Source organism: Dermochelys coriacea, chromosome 8 (assembly GCF_009764565.3).
Source record: "Dermochelys coriacea isolate rDerCor1 chromosome 8, rDerCor1.pri.v4, whole genome shotgun sequence".
Lineage (NCBI taxonomy): Eukaryota > Metazoa > Chordata > Testudines > Dermochelyidae > Dermochelys > Dermochelys coriacea.
The window spans coordinates 24,061,646-24,089,625 of NC_050075.1; the positions used below are offsets into that span (position 1 = coordinate 24,061,646).

A 27,980-nucleotide genomic window follows, 5' to 3' on the forward strand; every position below is an offset into this window, starting at 1 on the left:
TTTAGCCACTCAGCTGTGGGAAAGGGAGGAACAAAACTTCAGAAAAGGAAACTTGCTTACCTCCTAGGAGCAACTCATCCAGGGGGAGGTTTAGTGTAGGAGCAGGCAGCTCCCAGGTAGGAGTGGGCGGCTGTCAGGCGCTAAGAAAGCAGGCTGTTGCCTGTTATTTCCCTGCTGGGAAAAGGAGCTGCCAAGTGCAAGAGGAGAGGTAGGCACTCTGCAAATGGTCCCCAGTTGTAGGCTGGGGAGAGGGGGGAGCTGCTGGATTGCTTTAACCTCCGGTCTCGCTTCACTTGGTAGCGAGTAGGTCAACAACTGCTCACTGGACTGAAACCACTGTTTGTTATTTGCAAACAACCGCTCACCTCCCAACGCGCAGTTCCCCTCCCTCGGCTCGTGGGGCATTGTGATTACAGAAGCGTGTAGCAAGGTGGGTGGCTATTCCAGAAAGCTTAGTAGCAAGGCACCCAGGGTGCAGCTCTATGCAGCTGGAGAGGGAGCTGCTAAAATCTAGGCGTTGCACTAAAGTGGGGTTTTGAACCTAGCCGCAGATTTTGCAGTCTAAAGTTCGTGGGTGGAAGGAAAGAAACAGTTTAGCAAGTTTCAGAATAGCAGCCGTGTTAGTCTGTATTCGCAAAAAGAAAAGGAGTACTTGTGGCACCTTAGAGACTAACAAATTTATTAGAGCATAAGCTTTCGTGAGCTACAGCTCACTTCATCGGATGCTGTAGCTCACGAAAGCTTATGCTCAAATAAATTTGTTAGTCTCTAAGGTGCCACAAGTACTTCTTTTCAGTTTAGCAAGTGCTAGTCTGGGAGGGGGGATTAACTGGCTAGTGTCTGTGCAGAGCTTTGAGGAACTGAGCTATTATTATATTAAATTAAGCTCTTGTCCTCTCAAGGTGGAAACAAGCCTTTGTAGTACAACATTATTAACATTTAACCAGTTAATCTCAGCTAATATTTACTATGTCATATCACTTGAACTAGCAGGGAAATCTTTTTTCAGTGTATCTTCATCTACGCTGTGTGACACATTTCTGAGCAACCACATACTGCAGAAATGCCTGAGATTTATATGTAATGCAGAAAAGCCACTTCCCTCCATAATTTTCTATGAATGTTCAATAACTTAAGAGTCAGAGAAGGTATTTTCTTCCCCCGCCCCCACTGCTGTAGTTTGCATGAGCATATGCTAAACACACCACCAGCTGTTAGTTACATTGCTGTGTAGCTTTCAGATGTTCATGCCATTTTTCACTTCTTCAACCAGAATTCTCAATTACACTATGGTGCTAGCCCCAGCATTAGAAGCTGTGCGTGGCACAGTGCAGCTGGAGTCTAATGGCGAGGGCACTGAGTAGGGAGACTGCAGATTTGGCTTTTCTTTCTGGCTCTGCTCTCTGGCCCAGATCCTCAAAGGTATTTAGATGCCTGACTCCCATTAAAATCAAGGAGAGTTAGGCACCTAAACATCTTTAAGGATCCAGGCCCCAGTTTCTCCATCTTTAAAATCTGGGTTATAGTATTCACTCTATTTTATAAAGAGCCTTGAGATGGCAGAGCTGTGAACCCCTTTAAAGAAAGATGGTTTAAGGAAGGATAGGTACCTAAAGAGATCTACATGAGATTTTCTGTGGCCTGTGCACAATTTATTTCCTACTCAAGAGAACAGTTAGAAAAGTTCATATTCAAGTAAGACACTATTCAAGTAAAACAATTAAACAGTATAGAAACAGAACTCAGTATAGAAAATTTAATATTTTTTTCCTGGGTAGAGCGTGCCCTAATATCGTTGAAGATACAAATTTATCTGTCAGTGGACACTAGATACTATTTCTTGATGAGAGAAATTCAACAATTTTGGAATTTGGTTCAGTAGCCAAAATTTGTATGCAAGCTTCAGAAGTTTGTAAAAATTGGGTTAAAAACTTCACAAAGAACAGGCTGGCCTTCATAAGATCCATGGATTTCTGGTTCCAGCCTCAGTCAGCTGGAGAGGGACTGGAACTAAGGGAACCCTCCCCCATGACCATCCAACTTCCCCCCCCCCCCACACACACACACATTTATCTGAACATTTTGAAACTGTAAAGAAGGGCTGGCGTCTAAAAAAAATAAGCTTGGTGCAGGCGGAGGAGAATTGGGAAACTTAAAAATAGATTATCCCACCCCCAAAATTGTGAGCCACATACTTTCCTTAAGCTGAGTCTGGAACTTTCATTGATACTTCAGTGGAGCTCACAGTTTTTAGCGAGTAGTGGATGTATGTGAAGTAAAACATAGGATCATTTTGAAAAAAGATTTTCCTTTTTTACTTTAACACATGCTTTCACAGTTCATCTGCAAAGCTCAAGGCATTCCTGAGTCCCAACTTTAGAAAAAGGCCATTTCTCCCCAGCAGGTCAGAGTTAAACCAGCTCCCTTTATTTGAGATGTGTGAGCTGTTTCCACTACATTGCTATTGAGCCTCTCAAGCTTTTCACTGTTTGAGGCTGTGTTAATGTCTTGTAAAGCTGTACTTACTATAAACATTTTGCTCACAGCTTGTTTTTCACATAAAAAGTCAGGACGAGGGGAAAAAAAAGCTACAAGAAAGCCATCACAGAAAGTTTTCTCCCATCAGAGGCACTGTTTTTAAAATGCTTGCCTTCTTCAGATAGTCTTGATTTTTTGTGTTAAAATATTCACTTCTCGGGGAAGTCCAGAATTCTCCAAATGGTGCACTTTACTCCTCACTCAGAAATGCAATGCAAATCTCTTATCTGTACCCATTTATCACTCATTTTAGACACTTGGCCCTAAAGCTATCAATGGCAAAAATAGTATTGACTTCTCCTGAGCCCAGATTTCACCACTCGTGATATCAGTCTTTTTATATCTGACCATTATTGTTCTCAGAAATGCAGCAATTAGAAGTCAGGATTTTTTTGTTTTGTTTTTTTACAAAAATCCACCTACCCTGAAAGAAAGAAAGAAAGAAAGAAAGAAAGAAAGAAAAAGAAATATATTATAACAGCTTGTATAAAGCTGCAGCCAAAGTTTGAGAGAGGAATCACAGTTGTTTGCCAATGCATCAGGCAAGATGCTCTTGGTGCTGATTTCCAGCGTTCCATGAATGTAGAAGCCTGGCCCAAGCTATAGAGTAAGCATATCATTGCATTCCTATGGGATTGGCTTTGTCTTGTGAGAATCATGATGCCAGAGTTGCTAAGGCTTTTAACACAAAGTTGGCAAGCCCAGGGCAAACGAATATTGAGGCTTTTTGTTTTGAAATTTTGCTGAACTATAGCACAACTGCAAGGTTTCTCACTAACTTATTCAATGTTCTAATCAACTGTGGCCTTATTTTACATGCTTGCCTCTCTAACCCAACAATGTTTTGTTTGGTCCCAGAATTTCCCTGGATGCTTGGGTCCTGTTAAAAACAGTTTACCCATCACATGATAGGCACGGACTGGAGTTTTGCCATATTTCTTTCTTGCCTTGGGAAAGTAGTAATAATACTTTACTGTTCTCCAGTGGTTTTCATCTCAGGGCATCAGTATGTTCTACAATGACAACTCCCGTGAGGCACAATGTCAGCATTTTCAAATTGAAATTTTGTGTGTTTCAGCTGAAACTTTTTGGTGTCATGTGTTTGGAGTTTGAACAAAAATACAAAGTTTTCCACAGAAAGACATTTTTCACAGGAAAATTACAGATTCACTCCATGCATCTGAAGAAGTGGGTTTTTTACCCATGAAAGCGTATGCCCAAATAAATCTGTTAATCTTTAAGGTGCCACCGGACTTCTTGTTGTTTTTGAGGATACAGACTAACATGCTACCCCTCTGATACTTGGCACTAAAGTACTAGTTTCACATTCTAGCACCAGTTAAGGCTGAAACATCGGATGCAATGTTAGTCTAACTTTTTGGGGTTTTGTAGGTTTGAGTCAGAACTCTGATGCTAGTTCAAGATAGAGTTTTTGCAGTTGAATACTGCTACATTCTGTTTCACCTAAATGTATTAAATTTAAAAAAATCATTTATATTACTACTGCTAATCTGATTTCAAAAAATATAAGTGAGTCAAACAAATTGTTTAATGAATTTGTCTTCTGATGTACAGCACATAAAAGCGTCATAGGCAATAGTCCAACACTGATATAAGTGGAAGCCGAAAGGTGCAAGATCTACAGTTCCCACTTGACAGACACAGAATAGTGTTCACTGTTATTGACCATGCATTGTCACTCACAACATTTTTAGTATAACAGTTTTAGTAACTTATGCTACCGGTTTTGTAAATGCATATTTAATAGCAAAGCTACAAAATGGTACCTGATGCAGGATCTGATTTACCTTTTTAGACATGTGGGAGAGAACATGCTCTTCTTATTTCTGTCTTTCAATAGATTTTTTTGGGGCAGTGAAAAAAATTAATGTCAAATGAAGAGTTTTAATCAGTGTTTTTCAAATTAAAACTACAGTACACCTAAACAGGTGTTCTCCTGACTAATTCTTTAATTAAAGCACTTCCCAAAAGGACTTTTAAATTCTGTAGAAAAATAGTCAGGCTCACAGATTTAATTTTATGCAAGTTCTTCATTGAATTGGAAATAAATACAATCTGGTTTAAATCAACTAAGGAAAAAAGGCTAGAAGAACCAATCAGGCTGTGCTCTTGCACATTAACGAATGCCCAATTGAATGGTCTAATATCCTGGAGAAGAGCATCAAAGTTATATTGCTTTTTTATTTAGAAATATTTAATAACATACTAGTAATGTAATATCACATCCACTGTACAGTAAATGCCTTGGGAAGCACTATGATTATATCATAATAAGTATCTTACCAAGTACTTACCTAAACAAGAATGTTTCTCAAGCAAGACTGTTTCTTCAATCAAAAGTACAAAGTTTGGTTTAAAAGATATAACATACTTATAGTACATAATCTGCAATATCCCAAATTTAGGTTAATGAGTAAGCAAAAAAAGTCTCTGTTTTCCTGGTATGCAGGAATGTATCCTAACGGTTAAGATCACTAACTGGAGTTACAGTTCCAAAACTGACAGTTTATTCACTTCAGCTTCTGTTCTAGGTGGTGGGGATTTTTTTTCAAAAACCAAATTGACTTAATAGAAAAAATCATTTTGATATGACATTGAAACAGTTCCTAAATGTGCTCTGCCCTCACACAGACCCTGCCTACCAAGGGGCAGCTAATCAGCTGATTCAGTCTGAAATCAGTGAGTTAGAAGTGGTCATCAATGTAAAGTGGCTGAATATTCTATTCACAATGGGAGTTTTGAAGCGGAAGAAGTTGTTCGGTGCTGTTCTAAACAGAGAGTCATGTTAATCTGCCTATTCTAGAGGAACTGTTAGCACGGTTGCAGGAAGCTCTGTTGTGAAGGCTAGGACTATAACAGGGTTTAAGAGAGAACTGGATACATTCATGGAGATGAAGTCCATTAATGACTATTAGCCAGGATGGATAAGGAATGGTGTCCCTAGCCTCTATTTGTCAGAGGGTGGAGATAGATGGCAGGAGAGAGATCACTAGATCGTTACCTGTTAAGTTCACTCCCTCTGGGGTACCTGGCATTGGCCACTGTTGGTAAACAGGATACTGGGCTGAATGGACCATTGGTCCGACCCAGTATGGCCATTCTTATGTTATGTTCTTATGTAACTCAGTAGACTGTCTCAAAGCCATAGTTTCTCCCATAAAGTTTCCAATTTACTGTTGTTGGGGACACCGGGCATGGCCACTAGGTAACTCAAGGGGATGGAAGACCACAAGTGTCGATGAAGCCCCCTCGCTCTAGGCCCAGATGGCCCCCCCCCTTCCCTTTTCTGCCCGGAGACACTCACAGCAGTCACGCTGAGAAGTTTGCAACAGTGTATTGCAGGCGCAGACTGGCTGCAGCAAGATTAGGTCAAGCAGGACAGGAATGTTAGAGAATGCTGAACAAACAACTCCATGTATGGGGGGAATAGATCATAAGAGGAAAAAGGGGTACTGGCTGGTATACCGGATTGGCTATATGGATACACAGGGCAGCTTGTTATTGGATAAGTGTGCTAAAGAATGAATGTATAAAATATGTGTACTGCTTGCACTGGTGTGCAGGATTTGAGATTGTTGTCTCCCTGTACCGCTTGAAGCTTCAAATAAACTTTTCTACTTCTCCACCTCGTTGTGATTATTGGGCAACGCACACAGGGCAACGAATCCAGCTGTTGCCTGCCTCGGGCTTTTGGGCCAGCAACACTGTAGTTAATTTTCTATTCTGATATTTCTGGCGCAGTATGTGCTAAATCCAGTGACTCATGATACAGTATCAGACATGTAAGATGCTATTCCAGACCACTATTGACCCTTCTGAAATTGACACATCACTAACTGTGAACTGGAAATTCCAGCGAAACCAAGACGGACGCAAAATAGACCTCAGTGGTTTTCTTCCACTTTACTTCCTCAGTGATCAATTTATGGCCTAATCTGTTCAGAAAGCATTGTCTTCAAGGTATACTGTAAAACCATTAGGGAATTTTATCTTGGAGATGATTTTTCACAAGCAGCTTTTATACATCATAAACCAGAGTTTACAACTGTAGTGAATAGTGAGAGAGAAAACCCACATTTTTAATAGCTAAGGAGTTCATTTCATAGAAATCTGGGAATTTGAAGATGGAGACTACAGATGACAGTGGAAATTGCAGAATGAAGTTGAATAGGTCATCTTTGTAACATAGGGCGAGATCCTCAGCAGATGTAAAGTGGTGTAGTTTAAACTGAAGTACATTAATTTACCAATTTATACCAACAGACAATATGACACCCTACAATTCCATGTACTGGATGTTCACACATTATGACTGCACGCACTGATTGCCAGGACTAATTTCTTTAAATGCTCAATAAAAAGGACAGATAGCTAACAGATGTTCCTGCTTGACACTTTTGGCATCAGATGTAGCAAACCTGTTTTTCTGAAAACAGAATGATTAATATCCTATTTATTCCCATCACCACACTTGTTCTGTTTTCAGTTTGGTGTCCATTTTGTTATCATTCTAAAGCTAAAAAAAAAAGAGCTAACATAAGGATGCACTACTTAGCCTGAGTTCTTCTATGTAGCTGAGGCACTGCATGAAAAGGATTATAGTCCCTTACTTTTATTTAGCACCTTTTGTCCCAAAGGAAGCAGGAATAAGAGCTTCATGGACTCTGTGAACAGTATTGCCTGCTGTTGAAATGCAACCACCCATTGAAAATGCAACAGCAACACAACACAGTGCTCTTGTAATGAGAAGTGAAGAACAACATCTCCAGTAGAAACTGGTGGGAAATGTAAACAGACTAATTACTTGTGTTGTAATGTGGCCAAGAAAGTAGGACTAGCAATAGGATGGATTGAAACTCTTAAGAAAATCTGAAACCAGGTTAATCTTGGAGAGTTATTATTGAGCAAGGAATTCTGGTGTACATGGGCCTCCACAGTGGTAGAAAAGCAATACAGTCAACTGGAGACTGCAGCTGTTGGATGACAGGGGTGGGAAGCAGTAGAACATTTCTTGGATGGGATATTTGATGCCATCCTCAGAGTCTAGGGCAGTGGTTCCCAAACTTTTCAGCATCATGCCCCCTTTTTAATTCTCGTCCCCCACCTCTCCTTTACCATCATCCAACCCCCCTTGATCCTTGTCTCTTGAGTGCCCCCTCCCGGGACCCCCACCCCAACCGCCCCCCGGGATCTCACTCCCTATCCAACCCCCTGCTCCTTTTCCCCTGACTGCCCCCTCCCAGGATCCCCCACCCCCTCTGGGACCCCCCATTAAACTACCTCTGCTCCCTGTCTCCTGACTGCCCCGTCCCTATCCACATCCCCACCCGCTGACAGGCCCCCTGAGACTCCCCACGCCTAACCAACCCCCCCCCCGCTCCCTGTCTCCTGATCGCCCCCAGAACCTCTGCCCCATCCAACAGCTCCCTGTCCCCTGACTGCCCCCCCAGGACCTCCTGCCCCTTATCCAACCCCCCATGCTCCCGCTCCCCACCCTCTTACCATGCTGCTCAGAGCGGCAGAACTGGCTTATTGGAAAGCCTGGGAGGTGGGCAGGTGCAAGCCACACTGCCTGCGTGGTGGCATAATTATAGGGGAGGGTGGACAGGAGGGGAGTGGCTGGGGGCTAGCCTCCCTGACCGGGAGGTCAAGGGCCAGGCAACCTCATGCCCCCCTTGGAATTTCTTCATGCCCCCCCAGGAGGGCTCACCCCCACAGTTTGGGAACTAATGGTCTAGGGGAAGGGGAAGTCAGCTGTTCAAACACCATCAGAACCAAGGCAGTGTTGTCATAATTGGGCCTACAAATTTACCCTAATTGTGAGATTAACTGTAAAAAGTTAATGTAAGTTTGTAAGATATCACAATAACATTACAACAAATGTTGATGCGAAAAAGTACCAAAAAAAAAAAAAGACTAAATTAGTCCAAACAAAAAAGTCCCACTGATATAATTCAAGAACTGTGTTTAGATTAAGCTTGGTAAACAAGAATAGCATGAGACTGGAAATTGATCAACCAAAATTGGTGTGTCTGAAATTAGGCCTATTGGTGAAAAAATAATGAGGGGATGGCTACTGTGCCCATCACTCCCTTTTGGGGTTCCTTAAAGACAGACTGAGGAAGAAAAATTGGCTACTGGAGTGAGCTTCACCATCACGGCTGCCAACCCCACAATCTCCTGGGATCTTCTTTGTCCTAATCCTGAGAGATGTCCTGATCAGACAAGGCCAGAGAGAGGAAACCCAGATGACACTGCCACCTCCACCAGTTCTGGCTGAATGCTAAACACCACCTGGGATGTGAGACTGTCTCCCCATCTTCCTCCACTTGTCCTTTTCCTTCCCTACCCTATTTTTCTCTTTCCCATCCCTCTCCTTTTTCCTTCTGTCTAAGAGTTGGCTCAGCTGGCCAAGACTGTATATTTTGCAACACTGCTGTAAGTCTGTGACTAGAAAGAGGCAGCCTGGTACAAATTTGCCAGATCTCTCAGTGGCTGATAAGACTGTTTAATGAGCCTATGTTTCTCCAGGGTGAGTGCAAGTGGGAGTCAACAGCAGAAACAGAAGCTGCATTTTCTATTTTTCTTTTCTCTCCCCTTAGTGTGTGTGTGTGTGTATGTGTCTTGTTTTGTCTTTGAGGGCTCAGACCTTAACAACAGCAACAACAACAGTTCTCTTTTTTCCAAAAGTTGTTACCATGTAAGAGACTGTTGAACAAGGGGTATTTTTCCTTCTAAAACATCTCTCCAGGTAAAGGGAAAGGGAAGAAGAGGTATTATTACAATGAAACTGTCACTTAAGACTTTACATTTCAAATGTTTTGTTTTTCCTTCTTTCTGTAATAATTTTTAAAAATAAAAATATTGCTGTGTTTTCCACATTACTAAACAGGCTGAGGTCTCTGAATACACAACCCCAAAACTTGTTTAAAACTGAGTAATGCTGGACAGGAACTGGGTTATGTTGCCACCTTTAGCTTTTCAGGCCCATATATTCCATCTAAATCAATACAATACGAGTTATGACTGGTTTCCACTGCTTCTTCCTGATAAGATTGCATTCGGTAAAGGAAGTTCCTGGGAAACATGGAGAAGGAAGTGGATTGTAAAACTTGCCAACTACATAAAGATTTGAATCAGGTTTGCTTGAAGTTTTAAGTTTCATGTAAATCTCCAGCAAAAATGAAAGAGGAATGGGTAACCTTATACTTGCCTGAGGTTGGTAGAACTCATTGAAACAGAAGCCAGAAGGTTTTGTATATCCACAGCTAACACCTCTATTCTTCGAAAATGTGCTGTGGGATCTTTAATTTGACAAGCGACTGGAGCCTTCATTTTATATCTCAGCTAAAAGATGGAACCTCCCAATCACCACATTGGGGCATTGCCACTGTACTAATTTAGAGAGAAGAGTGTTTTAACAAGCTAGACCACTTACATTTTGGGTAGCACTTGTAGGGGGTTGTTTGGAGGTTTCCTATTCAAGTTTTGGCCCAGCATATAGTGATGTGCTTATTTTAGGAAATCATAGTCCTTGGAGGTACTGGGGGAATCTCTATTTCATGTGTAGCCACCCTTTTTTTAGCCAAATCTAAGCCACCTTGGTTATTACATTATTTATTATTTTATAATATATAGGATAGTGTAACCAAGGTGGCTTAGATTTAGCTACAAAAAGAGTAATAAAATAATCAATATCCTGACAGATTTCTTGGGGTAATAATAGCCAGACTGATCACAATTATTTTACTTTATTGGATATTAAAGGATTTTTTTATTTTTAAAGTCCCAATAGTACGGACTTGTCCTTTCAAAATGCATTTTGAATTGATATAGCATTCTTAAGAAAAAAAGAAAAAGAAAAGAAGGAAAAACAGATTAAATAATTTTATGATTCAATATTTTTCCATGAAATGCTTCCACAAACTACAATAGATTAAATTACAAATCAAATTATCAATCATCATATCTGAAAAGTGATTGCAAAATGTCTGTGTTTAATGTTCAAGGCAGAACGTTTAGAGGCAGTTTGATAGGTTGCATCTTACTTGAGGAAGGATATTGGAAATACAAAGTATTGGTTTGGTATGATAAACAGATAAAATATTGATGCTTAGTTTAATTTCCCAATATATCATCTCAGCTTTTAAGTAGCATGTTTCATCCTGAAATATCACAATGTGCTTTAGAAACACAAATAATTTTACTAAATACATATGAAGCTGCATCTGGTGTGGAACACAGTACTTCAATCAGCCTGGCATGAGTTTGGCAAGGTTTCACATGAAACCAGGTGAAACGGGAAGGTTTCAACTGATTTTAATGTTGAATTCTTTGATTCAGCGAAACCAGAAATTTAAAAGGAAAATTCAGAGTGCTGATGGGGTATGGGTGAATCCAGGTGGTTCAAAAACAAAGAAGATTTTCATACAAACCCTGGTGAAGTTAAAACAAATGCATTTCATACAGTATTAGACATAACCTGAAAAGGGGATTGATAAGAAGGTGCCATTTTTACATAATCTATTTTCTGACCATCCCATACTTAGGAATAATAATTCTTCCCTTTTCAAACAAAGCCTATTACAAGAACTGGCTTATGGCCAATTAAGAGCCTGGACATTTATATTAATGAGAGCATTAATGATCCATAGATGTAACTGTCTTGAATATCAGGAACTTCATGATATTATGAAAGCATATTGCCATTCCTAGTCCCTCACCGATTGTCACCTTGAGCTGGAGTAACTCTGAAACATTAAGGCCACCATAGAAGAAAAGTGTATCAGCAGCTCTCAAACTGGGGATACAAATAACGAAAAGGAGTTAGATGCATACATGGACAGCCCAGTCCCAAGATTTCCACAGTGGTCAGTCTGCTCCCTGTTTCTCTGCAGCCTAGTGTCACAAAGAAATGCTTAGTTTCTTTTCTTATGGCTTCCATTGCACCAGCAGGCTTAGTTCTGCAGAATCAGCTGATCAGGTGAAGATAGTTTTCACAGCTTTCTGATCCAAAGACCTGCATTTTCTGGGCTGTGGAGTATATATAAAAAGCAAACTTTGTGCAGGTATGTTCCTTATATCTGAAGGTGGCTAGCTTGGTGGTGTAACAGTAACATGGAACATTATTAAGCTATTTAGAAACAGAATTGTGCTCTAGACTCAGACATCTCCCTTTCCATCCTTCTCTCCTTAGAAACACCATTTCTCTGAAAGGGAAATGAAAAAGGGGAGGAAGCATAGTCTTGTGCATCAGGAATGAGATTCAAGAAACCAAAGTTTGTTCTCTCTCTCAGCTTCAAACCTTGGCACGTTGTCACTTGGGATATGTCTACACTGAAGTAAAAAAACCTATGGCACCAAATTTCAGAGTCTAGGGCAGCTGACTCAGGCTCATGGGTCTTGGGTTCTGGGGCTATACAATTGCAGTGTAGATGTTCAGGCTCGGACTGGATCCCAAGTTCTGAGGCCTGAGGGGAGTGAGTCTCAGAGCCTGGGCTCTAGCCCAACCCTGAACATCTACAGCACTGCAATTTTATAGCCCTACAGTCCGAGCCCTGCGAGCCCAAGTCAGCTGACCCTGGCTCTGAGACTCAGTGCTGTGGGTGTTTATTGCAGTGTAGATATACCTTGAGGACAAGATTTTTAAATGGTATTTAGGTGCCTAAAGATGCAGATAAGCAGCTATTGGGATTTTCAAAAGTGCGCAGATGTCTACGTTTCTATACCTATAAAATGAGAATAACAACGCTTTTTGTACCTCACAAGTAAAGGTGAAGCTAGAAATAGTTTGTAAAATGTTGCATTTTCCCTGGCTTATATATATAGTGAAATATGAAATATTATTGTATGTGCCTAGCAAATGAAGATGGGCGTACAGTATAAACTGAGCCTGGGATTTTCAGAGTCCTAAGGTTGCTAGGCACCTGACTCCCACTGATTTTGGGGAGTGGGATTTCTACCTCTATTTGACACTTTTGAAAATCCCAAGTTGAACATTCAGCTAACACCACCTTGCAGATCCCACTACAGTGTGGTTTACAGATAAGCTACAAAACAACACTGGCTCCAGTGTCAAAGTGAGACTAGGACAAAAGGAAACCTATGAGGAAAATGTACCTGAAAGGGTAGGAGGAAGTATTGGGTCTTTTGTTCTTTATATAGAGATATAGATAAAGCAGTATGAAAAAAATAAAAGAGCACCATTAGATTCCAAACAACAGTGTTTACTAAATATACACAAACACGCCAGGCCTAGCTTTATACATCATATTGCTCTGACTTGGTTCAGGTGCCTTCTAAAAAATAGAACACATTTAGTGCAACTATAGGGCACAAATACCATTCCTAGATACTACATGAAGGAAGTGGAAGATGAATGAGGAGAAGACAGAGGACAAAGTTGAATGGGATGAGAAATGTTAAACTAAAAATTCCCAGCTCTGTAAAGTAATCTGAAGTTCTACCTTTTGTTTTATGTGCTTTGAGACATTTTATATGGAAGGACCCCAATTTAAAAAACATATTGCATATGTTAGCAATGAAGTCCAACTTATTGCTTGTCTTGAAATCATCCCAGTGATTTACCTTCACCACACAGAATATTAACACATTTTTCTTCTCTAATCTGCACGCAAGCCAGCATCAGAGCTAGCGAGCATCTACAGATCATGCTCTGCTGATTCTCAGAGAAGTAAGGAAAACTAAGAAAAGCTGAACAGGGGCTTTGAATGTCAGCAAAGCTTTGGGAGCAGCCAAGGTTCACAATGCTTTCTAATTAATTAATTTTTGTTGTGTGGTGTGTGGTTGCTGGTGAGTATTTACTTCAGGTTGGGGGGCTGTCTCTAAGCAAGGAAGCAAATAGTCACCAGTAATCACATACCACACAACAAAAACACTAACCCAGGAACCTATCCTTGCAACAAAGCCCGTTGCCAACTGTATCCACATATCAATTCAGGAGACACCATCATAGGCCTAATCACATCAGCCACCCTATCAGAGGCTCGTACACCTGCACATCTACCAATGTGATATATGCCATCATGTGCCAGCAATGCCCCTCTGCCATGTACATTGGCCAAACCGGACAGTCTCTACATAAAAGAATAAATGGACACAAATCAGATGTCAAGAATTATAACATTCAAAAACCAGTCAGAGAACACTTCAATCTCTCTGGTCACTTGATTACAGACCTAAAAGTTGCAATATTACAACAAAAAAACTTCAAAAACAGACTCCAATGAGAGACTGCTGAATTGGAATTAATTTGCAAACTGGACACCATTAAATTAGGCTTGAATAAAGCCTGGGAGTGGAATGTGTCATTATACAAAAATAAAACTATTTCCTCATGTTTATTCCCCCTCTCACCCCACTGTTCCTCAGACATTCTTGTCAACTGCTGGAAATGGCCCACCTTGATTATCACTACAAAAGGTTGGGTTTTTTTTCCTCTCCTGCTGGTAATAGCTTACCTTACCTGATCACTCTTGTTACAGTGTTTCATGTTCTCTGTGTATGTAAAATCGCCCTACTGTATTTTCCACTGCATGCATCCGATGAAGTGAGCTGTAGCTCACAAAAGCTTATGCTCAAATAAATTTGTTAGTCTCTAAGGGGCCACAAGTACTCCTTTTCTTTTTTTAGAAATTATAGGCTGTGCTGGACATTCCACCATAAAGACCATTGAAGGAAGTTGCTTGAGCTTCGTACCCAAATGGCTACATTTTAAATCTTGATAAAAGTTAGTGCTCAAAATAAAAGGGCAACCAATTGGTGTTGTGCCATCCAACTAAAACTAGGGCAGCTTTCCCCAAAGAAATACCAAACATATTCCATGCAATATTGGCTGCATTCTGGATTTATTACTGTAACTGCCACTTAAGAATTATCCATGTGTTTTCTAATGTCTAATCATATACAGTATTATCACTGTTGCAAAACCAATTAAACCCTTTGTGCTACCAACCAAGGGCCAACAGTTGTAGCCAACTTCCTTGTGGATATAGGTAAATGCACCATGCTGTCCACTGAGGCACACAGAGTCTCCAGGAACAGGAGAAGTGTTTGTTGCCTGCCAGGTAGTTAATTGTAGAGTTGGCGTCTGTTAGGAAGCCAACTGCCTTTCTAGCCTTCCAGATGGAAATGAGGGGAATGTTAAGGGAAAATAAACATTGAAAAATACATGGAAACCAAAGTAAATAAACACTATTTACCTTATATTTGCTCAATAATTTGATCTATTCTGATTGGTCCTATGTTATGGAAGGTATTTTAGTGCTTCTTTGCAGGTAAGACTTGTGAAATAAAAGAAACTAGCCTTGTGAATGTGGAGAGAGCTTCTCTAATATCCAGACCTATAAACCAGTTTAGTAGTGATGAGTGAAAGTTTTCAGAGGTTCACTTTAGATAAGCACCCAGAAGTTTGGAGGCTTACATGAATCTTATCTAAATCACTTGATTTGCAAATCTTGTAACAACTGGCTTTCTTGCTGCATTTCTTGTACTTACTGTTTCCAGTCAGGTCAGAAATGCTAAGGTTCTCCATTTTTCCATTTGATCTTTCAATCCCAATCAGAATTATAATAATAAATATTTTTTTTTAAAAAAAAGAGGCATGCGGAACAAGAGAGCTAAACATTATCGAACCATGGAAAGCAAAGGTTTGGTTTCTGGACCTCATTATGTTTTTTGCTCAAGGGAAAGATGAAGCTTTGAGAAAGATGAAGCTTTGGGTAAGTTCTTATTTTTATCTGAAATAATTTGCTCATCTTTATCATTTAGGCTGCTAAATATTTCTTCCTGGATTTGTAACTGATCTGCCACAGCTTTTTTGGTGGCATCAGTATGGGAGGAGAGAAGTATATATCACATTACTTGGATCTACAGTACCTTTATATTGAGTAAATGTGTCTCCATTAAAAATCATTGACATACACTGAAAACTCATATAGCAAATATAGTTCTGACTCATCTAGTAATTTATGATGGCATACTATTCCTTCAACATTTAGAATGGCAGGAACCATGTTTTTGTCCTCTGTAGAATATAGCCCTTATCTTTATTGAGGCCTCTGGGTGCTACTTGTAACATTAATATTTAGGGTGAAATTGACTTCAATAGGGCCAGAATTTCACCCAGCAGTTTGAATAACTTCTAATAGTGTCAAATATTGTGTCAAATTATTACCTGGATTTCCCCACTGTCAGCACACATCTTTGTCCACTAGACCACGTTTGAAAAAGTGCTCAGGAATCCAGTAAATTCATTGTAGGATTTTAAATTGTCATTCACTTTAGCCTCACCAGCATATTTTGATATACAGTCCAATGCATTTACCCTTGTCTGTAAGCAAAACATATATTTAACTTACCTTCTCATCCCTCTTAATGTTATTGAAATGTACAAGTTGGATAAGAGTCCAAATAATATCACACAGAATTTAGAGAAGAAGATGGTGCAAGAAAGAAAAAGGAGAGGATTCAGGCAATTTAAGCGAGCAGGAATGCAAATAACTTGTTACTGCATGAAATCTCACATATTGATTGCTTCTTGAGTTAGAAACATTTTGGAAAGATCAGAGGTCACTTAAGTCCTCCAGATATAAAACTGCAAAAAAAAAAACAACAAAAAAAACAAGCCCTGTTAATTTCCATTCCTCCCAACAAAAGGAGCTAACCTCAATTTTCATTTTGCCATTGCTCCAGATGGAAGATTAATGGATTAATTCCAGTAAAAGATTGACTAGTTTATGTGCTCTTACCAAAACATCCTTACAATACCTTACTATTGGGTTAGTCATTTTAATTGGTGTAACTTGGGAGGACTGAATTGCAAAAGTGTGATCTCTAGAGCTTGGATAACTGTATCCAAGCTGAATACAAGGAAGTGAGTTCGTGGATTCAAGGAAAGGATTCCATTGATAGTCTATTTACAGAATAATCTAGTTATTTAATTAGAAGGTTATCACTTGCTTAGAAAATGCCATTTGTTCCACTCTGACCAGCACAACACCAGGAATTCCCTAATGGTTTCCTATTGCTTTTGTAAGAGACTCTCTGGCTATTATAATAGTTGACACCCTTCTCTAGACCTCTTCCTGACTATAGTTGTCTTATCCAGTGATGAGCTGCCAAAATCTGAAGAACCGGTTCCTTCAATTGCTCCGGGTCTTCGGCGGCACTGAAGGACCTGCCACTGAAGACCCGGAGTGAGTGAAGGACCCGCCACCAAAGTGCCGCCGAAGACCCGGAGCGCCGCCGGGTGAGTAAAAATTAAAAAGGGATTTTCAGCCAGGAGCATTCAGGCAGGCCGGGCAGGATGGTCCTTAGGCCCGGATGTGGCTTGGAGCCCGGAGTTTGGCCACCCCTTTAACAACCGGTTCTAAACCGGCTTCAAAATTTAACAACCAGCTCGCATCAACCGGTGCAAACCAGCTCAAGTTCACCGCTGGTCTTATCTTCGTAATTGTTTCTGGGTCAAAATGATCAGTTTCAATCTATAAAATAGATATTCCCATCAACTCTTGTTATAGACGTTCATTGCATCCCAAGACACAGTGACAAGAGAATGGAATGAGTCAATAACATACACTAAACATAATCAAAGCTTCATGTTTTCTGTTGATTTCTTTCATGTCACAAACCCTGCCCATGAGAATTATTTTTCTCTCCAATGTTAAATCTTTATCTTCCCATTTAGTCATGATACAGGATGATAATTCATACACTGTCACACAAAGATTCCTAAATTGTGGTCCGTGGACCAGGATCATCAACAAAACACTCGCTGGTGGATCTTTGGAGAGCAGGTCAGTCATAGGGGTTCTGGCTTATCTCCTGGTCCGCAGCTGAGAGGAACAGAATGCATACACGCTGAAGTAGCTGCACTAAGCTCATATTTGCCACCATGTGAGAGAGGAAAGTGGCTCTGAGCCACATTTCCTCCTCCATCAACCCCAGGCCTGCTGGAAGCCAACCCACTGAGGCCAACAGGGATCCAAATCTGAAAATAAACACCACTTATTTAGTTATTAACGTATCAATTTAACCCTAAATAGGCACCCAGGTTTGAAAACATTGGCCAAACAAACCTTTGCAGTGCCATTTTTTCCAGGCAGCAGCAACTTTTGGAGGTGATACACCTGGGAGTGATAAGTAAGGATAGTAGCTCCATCTCTTGGTGCTAAACATACCCATTCATAAGTCCAATGAGTAGGTTGTGAATTTCAAATCCAGCACAAAGTCACTCTTATTTTCCACCTTGCTATTTTTCTCTATATCTCTATTAGTAAATACATAGGAGGATCTTTGACCCTTATCCTCAGTTGGTATAATTTAGTATAGCACCACTGACTTCTTCCTGATTTAACACCTGATATCAAATATTTCCACATAGAAATTATACTCATCACTTTAAGTTCTAAATACCTGTCATTGATTACCAGATACTGAAGCACTGATCCAACAGAACACTTCAGCACTTGAGAATTCCCATAGACTTCTAATATGCTTAAAATTCATGCCTGGGCTTTGTTGGATCAGGGCCTGAGTGCCTCCTGGCATCCTTAATTCCCACTGCAGGAGTTCACCACCTCACTGCTGGGAGCTGTGCCAATCGAGCTAGAGGATCAGCGCTGCAAGCTCATACCAAAGACTTGGTTAACAATTTTCACTCATCCTACCTACACTTCTTTACAGCTCTCAGTAGATTTGTTTGTTATCGTTATTACTGGGACTCCTGTACTTTTCCGATCATTCTAGTATTCTACTTATATATAAGTAAAATCATCTGGGAAACCTATCTTGTTAGCTTACTACTTCAGAGCATTGCTGTTTTCTGTTTTCACTGTGACCTTAGAATATCTCCTGTAATTTTCCCACCTGACATTACCCTAACTACATGCCAGATATCTCCAGGTATGACAGATGGCAAAGTAGATGTCCCTATTTTCTGTTTCGAATCTGTCAACAGGTTATATGGCAGTTTATGATATGCTGGTATCCTTTTTCTTTTCTGTTCTACCAGGCTTTTTTCCCTGGTATAAGTGTAGGCAGTGGGGTTGGAAGAGGAAGGAGGAGAGAACATAGAGGTTTGGGGTGGCTGCATGGGAACTAGTTTATTTTAGTGAGTGGGAAGGGATTTTTAATGTTCTTTTGTTAGATGAAAAGGGAAGTTTAATAATGCTGTTCAGTTATTTCTAGCCTTTAAAACTTCTTTCCATTTCATGGGAAAACAATCTGACATCTGTTTAGAATATTGTTTTTTAATGAACACTTCACTGTCTTAAATGATCATTAATATTTCCTGTCATAATTTTTCACAAAATCCCACACAACTCTCTTCTATTTTCATGGTTCTTACTTTGCTAGCATTGCATAGCATCACCAAGCTTTTACTCCTGTCTGAACTAGTTAGGGTAATAGCCGTATCCATCACCACTTGGATTCAATGACATTTTGTCATACTCATCCTAAATATTCTCAGGATTTTCATCATTTGCAAGCCCTTAAACCCTGGGCTCTTTTTGACTCTGTGTGAAACTATCCTGTTTTCTATCTCCAGCTTCTCTTTATCCTTTGTCTCATCAACCTGTTATAAGATATCACGCATTGAGTGCTCCAATCCAACTTGATCAGTGCCTGTCAGAACCTGCTGACAGGGCTTGTATCATTCCCATGGTTAAATTAATCTGTCATAAAAATAAAAATCTATTTTTAGTTCTGCCATCTGGTAGCTTCTGTATTCATTTCTTTCATTTTCCTTTCTACTATTAAAAAGAGATAAAGGTGTTCAAGTCATTTTTCTATGCAAACGTTAACAACCTCTGTACTACTTTCATTTCCCAGCTTCTTACTAAAATTCTGAAGATTTTTTCTGATCATATTTTCACTTTTATTACCTCATTAAACAGATCCACACCTGCCTTCCAAAGTCTCCTCTACTGCTAATTTTAGCATTAAACTTAATTTATTGATGTTTCATTTGAATGGAAACACATGCAATATGAGATTTTTATATTAAACCATTTTTTTAAATTTATATGATCTAAGAATCTCAATCTTTCCACACCTAATTTTCTTCTATTCCCATTTCTTGTCTTCTTTTCCATTCTCCTCCCCCTGCATGCCATATACCTTATTATGAATTCTATTTATTGTTTATAAGCAATAATGGAGAAAAGTGAGGGCATTTCCTAGCTGTTAGACCACGGGCAGGCAAACTTTTTGGCCTGAGTGCCGCATTGGGTTTCTGAAATTGTATGGAGGGCCAGTTAGGGGAGACTGTGCCTCCTCAAACAGCCAGCCATGGCTCGGCCCTCGCCCCCTCTCCGACCCCCCGCTTGTCGCCCCCTGATGGCCCTCCAGGGACTCCTGCCCTATGCAACCCCCCTTTTCCCTGGGGACCACTGTCCCATCCACCCCCTCTGCTCTTGGTCCTCTGAACACCCCTGGGCCCCCCCGCCCCAACTGCCCCATGCCGCCCCATCCAGCACCCACCTCTCCTTCCTGACTGCCCCCCTGGGATGACTGCCCCATCCAATCACCCCTTCTCCCTGACTGCCCGCAGATCACCAGACCCTAACTGCCCCCCACTGCCCCATCCAACCCCCCCTTCCTAACTCTCCCCGCCAGGACCCCTGCCCCATCCACCCCCCCTGCTCCCTGTCTCCTGACTGCCCCCTGCCACCCCATCCAACCCCTCCTCTCCTTCCTGACTGCCTCCCCGGAACCCCTGCCCCCATTCAACCCTCCTGTTCCCTGCCATCTGAGCGCCCTGACCCCTATCCACACCCTTGGCCCCTGACCACCCCCCGAATCTCCCTGCCCTCTCTCCAACCCCTGCCCTGATCCCTGCCCCCTTACCGCGCTGCCTGGAGCACTGGTGGCTGGCAGCATGGCTGCACCAGGACAGGCAGCTGTGCCGTGCAGCACAGAGCACCGGGTCAGGCTGGGCTCTGCAGCCACGCCGCCCAGAGCATTGCGCCAGCGGCGCGATGAGGTAAGTCTGCGGGGAGGGGGGAGGAACCGGGGGCTAGCCTCCCAGGCCAGGAGCTCAGGGGCCGGGCAGGATGGTCCCACGGGCTGGATATGTCCCGTGGGCCGTAGTTTGCCCACCTCTGTGTTAGACAGTCATGAACTTCCAGAAAATGCCTGATCCAGAGATCAGTATAATTATTACAAATCATGCAGAACCAATATATGAAGACAATAAAGTAATTAATTTTCAATTTACAATATTAAGAAGTTAAGAGATGAACATCATTGTTCCTTGTAGGTAGAGTTATGTTTAGAGTATCGATCCTTACCTAGCAGTTAAAGAGTGGTAGATAGTATGATAACTAGAGAGGGAAGGTATTCAGTGACACAATATATAGCTTGGTAAAGGACTTAAAAATATGGTGTTGGTTAAAGGAACAGAACAGTGTGTGTCTGTGTGGTGGGGGTGATTGGGGCTCCTGTGAATGGTACAATAGGGAGCCAACCACCCTTTCTTATAGCCCACCTACGCCTCCTAAGAGGAGGGTGGATGGTAAGGGCCCAGCTATGGGTTGCCTGGAGGACCTGGATGGAAAAAGAAGGGGGCAGGAGGAAGCCCCCCAGTAATTATTGAATGAACATAGGGTTAGCTGCACTGTACACTTATACATGCCAGGTAATCCCAGACATCTAATAATAAAGTTGCAGCCTGATTAAAACCGTATCAAGTGTCTCCTGTCCTTTTGTTATTACTGGGGCTCCTGTACTTTTTCCATCATTTTGATATTCTACTTATATGTAAGTAAAATAATCTGGGAAACCTATCTTGGCAGCTTACTACTACAGAGCATAGCCGCGTAACTAGAGCTAGGAAGAAAATAGGCTTTTGTTCCTGTGTAAAATTTCAACTCCGGTGCAAAATTTAAAACTAACATATTTAGGTCAGAAATTAAAATATTGAAAATATTGCCATTGGTGCCTTGTGGAAATTGTAGTTCAAGTGCCCTACGCGCCCATTCTCATCTATGAGTCTGATTCCCACTGCATCTCCCATGAGGCACCATGAATTCCCCTCATAGAAAGGGTAAGGTGGTTGCATTATGGGAGATATTGACAAGTGTAGGAGCTCAGCCCATTAAGGAAAATGGGGAAATAAAGAAATCAAAGTGCAACTCCCATGAGGCACCACAGTGGAATATCGACACTGAAGCATTTCCATTTTCACCCCAAGTATTTTGCTTTTTATGCGTTTGATTTTTTAGTGAAAATTTGAAATTTTCCATCCAATGCAGACACTTTTCTTGAAAAATTGCATTTTGTCAAAACACCCAATTTCCATTAAAATAAAAAGCAGGTTCTAACAGAAACCAGTGGAGAAAGTAAGGCTTCAATCTCAACTTTCCATTAGGTTTAATCCACTTTGTCCTTAGTACCTGCCACTTGACTCCTAATTTAGGTGCTGTGTATGTTTTCCCAGCCCTGTGACATGATTTATGTAAGTACTGTTAAGGATTATATTTTGTAAGGTTTCCATGTGTCCTCTTTTATTTATACCTATTTTATTTTTAATTAATTTGTCAGGAGTGATTAGAATGTGAGATATGCCTTTCTGTAGTCTAAAGAAAGACATAAATGGTCTACAGTTGTAGGCCTAAAGAATTCCTAGCCCCACCACAACAAAAACAAACAATATCCCCCCCAACCTTTTCTCTCTAGTGCAAAAAGGTCTATGATGCAAGTTCTGCTTATGCCCTACTCTTTTAAAAATGGTATCAGGGTGGGTCTCTATGATTCTAAATCAAATATTTGCAGTGCAAAGGTAAAAAAGAGGTTTATTCTAGCCTCCTCAAAGGAGGTTAAGCCATTTAGGCATCTAAGTCCTGTCAGATTTCAATGGGTACCTGACTCCTTAGAAAATCCTGCCCACTATCTCTGCAAACTTATACTAGACTCCGAGTTACACTGGGCTCTTTCCATCTTGTACATTGTCATCCCAAATAATAGGTCTATTAGCTAAATTGGGTCTTCATTGCCATCTGTGCAACCTCTTTGCAAAGGGAGTTGCGCAGGTGTAACTCATTGGAACTTAGTAGGTAATTCATTTGAAGAATGATGATGCCTAAGAAGAAAAAGTATCTGGTTTTCTCCATCAAAACTGTATTAGCTCTACAGTGTTTTCAGGAGAACAAAGCGATAAACAACTTGTGTCTCCAACATAAACAGTTCTGAATCTGACACACCTGAAAAAGATCTTCTGTGTAAAATAATGCCCTTTTTATATGGTCATTTTTTTCCAGGGTAAAAGTGCTTTAATGTTTAAGTGCCCCTAAGGTCACTTGCAGGTCTCCTCTGCAGGTCAGGGTGCATCGGTGTGGAGAACATTGCATAGTGCAATATACAACTGCAGCTTGTTGGGGTTTTCCGTTGCCATGGGCAAAGTAGGCTGATTTATAGAAACCATTTGAGTACAGGAATGTCAGGGAAACCCCTACGGAAAGCATAGAAAACACCCCAGTCCAGTCACAAATAAAAACAGGCACTATGAAATGTGTGCATGGAAACCAAGAACTGACATTTCCCATTTCTTAGGATTGACTAGAAATATATGTAATTTTATTCATACACATGTATATCTCCTCGCAACATAAAATTCCACCTTGTTTTCAGTCCTTGTATTCAAAAGCGTCACCTGGTTTCTCTTGAGGCTTGCCACTTCTTGATATTGCTTTTATGACAAGATCTAGGGCAGCATACAGCACTGGGCTGTTGTGTTTGTTGTGTGACAGGAGGATGCATGTCTTGTTTGTTTTTCATTTAACAAGGAACATTTGTTTAATAGGAAAAAAAAGCTCTCTGTGGGACTCCAGAGGGTAAATACGTTCCAGATGGAGCCACTCAAGGTAGGACAATTTTTTGGCCTAATAACTTTGACAGCATCTCTTTAATTAGACTGACCTTGACAGAGGCCTCCTGTAATTAACTAATCTATAAAAATATATATTAAATTATAATCTTATTCTAATGCTAATCTATATATAATCTAACTTTCTATAATAATCTAATTTTATATATAAAATCTATATCCAGTTTAACAACTATAAAGGAGTAGAAAACTTAGCTTTTGAAAGTGAAATAAGATGGACAAAAAAAGAGAAATGTAGGAAGAGTTGAAAGGAATAAAATTAAGTTCTGCCATAAAATAAGAGTGAAGGACATTCACTAAAAAGTTAAACTCAAGGGAGAAGAAATCAGTTAGAGAACATGAAATAAACTTTTAAACTATCAAAACCAAATAATCAGATTGTTCAAGCGACATTTTCCCTACAGATGGTTTATGGAAAGGCTGTATTTAAAGATACGATACGTATGGCCTCCTGGATCCTGTACTCAAGAGAGGTGTGAACTCAGGTAAAGCAGTGCTCCTAAGAAATTGTCAACTGGGATGATGACAACAGGAAACCTGGCAGGAGATTGAACTGGAGATAGCAAATTGTCTGTCTGCCAAAGGGACCGGTGTTGTTGCCCCTGCATATTTATCACTAGTCTGCTTTCCCCCTACCCAGTGCTATTTCTTACTTGTCATTAGATGTGCAGTGTTGCAAAGGCTTCCTTACTGCTGTAGAAGAGTTAAACAAAATCAGGAGTGGAGAGGATCATTAGGAGAGAGACTTTGCTCAGGACTATATCTTGCTAAACAACCTTTTACATTGTCAGTATGAGGAAAATGCTTTGGGGTGGGTAGCATCTGGGCATGATTAGATTTTAACAGATTTCTCAGACAGTAGATAGTGAGATACAGAGCTTTTCAGCCCTGTATCCTTAGGACAATTCCAGTTCAGCTCTACAAGACTAGAAGTCATTTCCCTGTTCTCTGTGTCATATTACTTGGGACTCCTCACATGGGTACTCCTGGTGGACAGATGTCCACGTTAGTTTTGTCCTGCCTCATAACCTGACACCAAGGATTGAAAAAAACTATTAGGCTCAGTCCCTTCTCCCCCCCCCCCAATAAACTCCACACTCTCTCAGGGTGAAGGAAGGAAGTGGTAGAGGGTGATGGATTGGGAAATGGGGTGGAGTGAATGGCTGGGCTGCAAGGAAGAATGCAACCAAAAGGGAGGAACGGTAGGAAGAGTCATTGAGCTGGTAGGGAGAAGAAAGAGAGAAAGCAATATGATCAGGCAGGAAAAGGTTAAACAGAAGGTTAGCGAAGAGGGATGGAGACTGGGGGAAAGTGTGATAGTCATGGGAGGAAAGGTACTTGATAGGACAGAGATGAAGGAGGTGGATAGAAGGCTAGACAAGTAAAATGGATATTTAAAGGCAGAGGGAATGAGGTTGGTAGGAACTTAATTGGGTGGAGGAAGGTTTTGAAGAGTTCTGAAAACCAGGGAACTTTTTTTTTAAGATTGGATTTGGAAATGTTAGAAAACTGATACTCTGTCCTTTCAGGAGTCAGTCATCCTTGATCCATTGTGAGGAACAAATTTAAGCAGTGAGGTGCATGTTTCTAAAGCTGCAACCTCCAGGTGAAAAAGAAAAGGAGTACTTGTGGCACCTTAGAGACTCTCAAATTTATTTGAGCATAAGCTTTCATGAGCTACAGCTCACTTCATCGGATGCATTCAGTGGAAAATACAGTGGGGAGATTTATATACACACACAGAGAACATGAAACAAAGGGTTTTATCATACACACTGTAAGGAGAGTGATCACTTAAGATGAGCTATTACCAGCAGGAAGGACGGGGGCGGGGGAGGAGGAAAACCTTTTGTAGTGATAATCAAGGTGGGCCATTTCCAGCAGTTAATAAGAATGTCTGAGGAACAGTGAGGGGGAGTGGAGGGGGGAGAAATAACATGGGGAAATAGTTTTACTTTATGTAATGACTCATCCACTCCCAGCCTCTATTCAAGCCTAAGTTAATTGTATCCAGTTTGCAAATTAATTCCAATTCAGCAGTCTCTCGTTGGAGTCTGTTTTTGAAGGTTTTTTTGTTGAAGGATAGCCACTCTCAGGTCTGTAATCGTGTGACCGGAGAAACTGAAGTGTTCGCCGACTGGTTTTTGAATGTTATAATTCTTGACGTCTGATTTGTGTCCATTTATTTTTTTACATAGAGACTGTCCAGTTTGACCAATGTACATGGCAGAGGGGCATTGCTGGCACATGATGGCATATATCACATTGGTAGATGCGCAGGTGAACGAGCCTCTGATAGTGTGGCTAATGTGATTAGGCCCTATGATGGTGTCCCCTGAATACATAGGTGGACAGAGTTGGCAACGGGCTTTGTTGCAAGGATAGGTTCCTGGGTTAGTGGTTCTGTTGTGTGGTGTGTGGTTGCTGCTGAGTATTTGCTTCAGGTTGGGGGGCTGTCTGTAAGCAAGAACTGGCCTGTCTCCCAAGATCTGTGAGAGTGATGGGTCGTCCTTCAGGATAGGTTGTAGATCCTTGATGATGCGTTGGAGAGGTTTTAGTTGGGGGCTGAAGGTGATGGCTAGTGGCGTTCTGTTATTTTCTTTGTTGGGCCTGTCCTGTAGTAGGTGACTTCTGGGTACTCTTCTGGTTCTGTCAATCTGTTTCTTCACTTCAGCAGGGGGTATTGTAGTTGTAAGAATGCATGATAGAGATCTTGTAGGTGTTTGTCTCTGTCTGAGGGGTTGGAGCAAATGTGGTTATATCTTAGGGCTTGGCTGTAGATAATGGACCGTGTGGTGTGATCTGGATGAAAGCTAGAGGCATGTAGGTAGGAATAGCAGTCAGTAGGTTAATTCCTCAAGCCCTTGAGGAATTCCACCGGGATATCAATAATTTCCTTCCCACCATCAACCTCAGCCTGGACCAGTCCAACACAAGAGATCCACTTCCAGGACACTACGGTGCTAATAAGTGATGGTCACATAAACACCACCCTATATTGGAAACCTACTGACCAATAGAGACTGCTGAATTGGAATTAATTTGCAAACTGGATACAATTAACTTAGGCTTGAATAGAGACTGGGAGTGGATGAGTCATTACATAAAGTAAAACTATTTCCCCATGTTATTTCTCCCCTCACTCCACCCCCCACTGTTCCACAGATGTTCTTGTTAACTGCTGGAAATGGCCCACCTTGATTATCACTACAAAAGGTTTTCCTCCTTCCCCTCCTCCTTCCTGCTGGTAATAGCTCATCTTAAGTGATCACTCTCCTTACAGTGTGTATGATAAAACCCATTGTTTCATGTTCTCTGTGTGTGTATATAAATCTCCCCACTGTATTTTCCACCGAATGCATCCGATGAAGTGAGCTGTAGCTCACGAAAGCTTATGCTCAAATAAATTTGAGAGTTTTTAAGGTGCCACAAGTACTCCTTTTCTTTTTTGCGAATACAGACTAACACGGCTGCTACTCTGAAACCTCCAGGTGTCAATTTTGTTTCCTGGGATAATACACCAAAGTGGGGCTAAGTGGATGGGGAGTACCCCCGTCCAAAAAAAATTAAACCCTGGCAAGACTAGTAGATGGGTTATCACTTCCCAGCATATTCCAGAAAGGCATCTTTGGTTTACTTTGTTAGGGGGCTGTCATAAATATAAGGAAAGGGTAATCACCTTTCTGTCCACAGTGTTATAAAATCCCTCCTGTCCAGAGGCAAAACCCTTTCACCTGAAAGAATTAAGAAGCTAGGATAGCCTCACTGGCACCTGACCAAAATGACCAATGGGGAGACAAGATACTTTCAAAGCTGGGGGGGGGCAAAGGGTCTGTCTGTGTGATGCTCTTGCCGGGAACAGATCAGGAATGCAGCTCAGAACACCTTTAAAAAGTTAGTAAGTAATCTAACGAGAAATACTTTAGATTTCCTTTTGTTTAAATGGCTGGTAAAATAGCTGTGCTGAATGGAATGTATATTCCTGTTTTTGTGTCTTTTTGTAACTTAAGGTTTTGCCTAGAGGGATTCTCTATGTTTTGAATCTGATTACCCTGTAAGGTATTTACCATCCTGATTTTACAGAGGTGATACTTTTACCTTTTCTTTAATTAAAATTCTTCTTTTAAGAGCCTTCCCCAGGAAAGGGGATGTAGGGCTTGGGGGGATATTTTGGGGGAAGATGTCTCCAAGTGGGCTCTTTCCCAGTTCTTTGTTTAACATGCTTGGTGGTGGCAGCATAGGGTTCAAGGACAAGGCAAAGTTTGTACCTTGAGGAAGTTTTTAACCTAAGCTGGTAAGAATAAGTTTAGGGGGTCTTTCATGCAGGTCTCCACATCTGTACCCTAGAGTTCAGAGTAGGGAAGGAATCTTGACAGGGGCTGTACAAAAAACAAAGATCATAACCCCCATTCCTCACTATAGGGGAAGTTCAGACACAGTTTTTGTCCACCTGTAGTTTATTTGTTCCGCACTTTGTCAGATGAAATTGGCAAGTACTGTTTTGTCCTTATGG

General features: G+C 41.1%; 1 protein-coding gene and 1 long non-coding RNA gene across 2 annotated transcripts in view; one reads left to right on the top strand and one right to left on the bottom strand.

Annotated features, from left to right (window-relative positions):
* ATP10B (ATPase phospholipid transporting 10B (putative)) overlaps window positions 1–243 on the bottom strand; it is a 264,174-nt gene extending 263,931 nt beyond the window's left edge. Inside the window, exon 1 of the mRNA XM_043490568.1 lies at window positions 61–243. The gene's annotated coding sequence lies outside the window, so the exon portion shown is untranslated. The remainder of the gene's footprint in view (window positions 1–60) is intronic.
* Window positions 105–27,021, top strand: LOC122455470. The gene is made up of 4 exons (XR_006273689.1): window positions 105–208; window positions 23,384–23,444; window positions 23,872–25,073; window positions 26,959–27,021. It is a non-coding gene; the product is annotated as an uncharacterized LOC122455470 (long non-coding RNA).
* The last annotated feature ends 959 nt before the right edge of the window (window positions 27,022–27,980 follow it).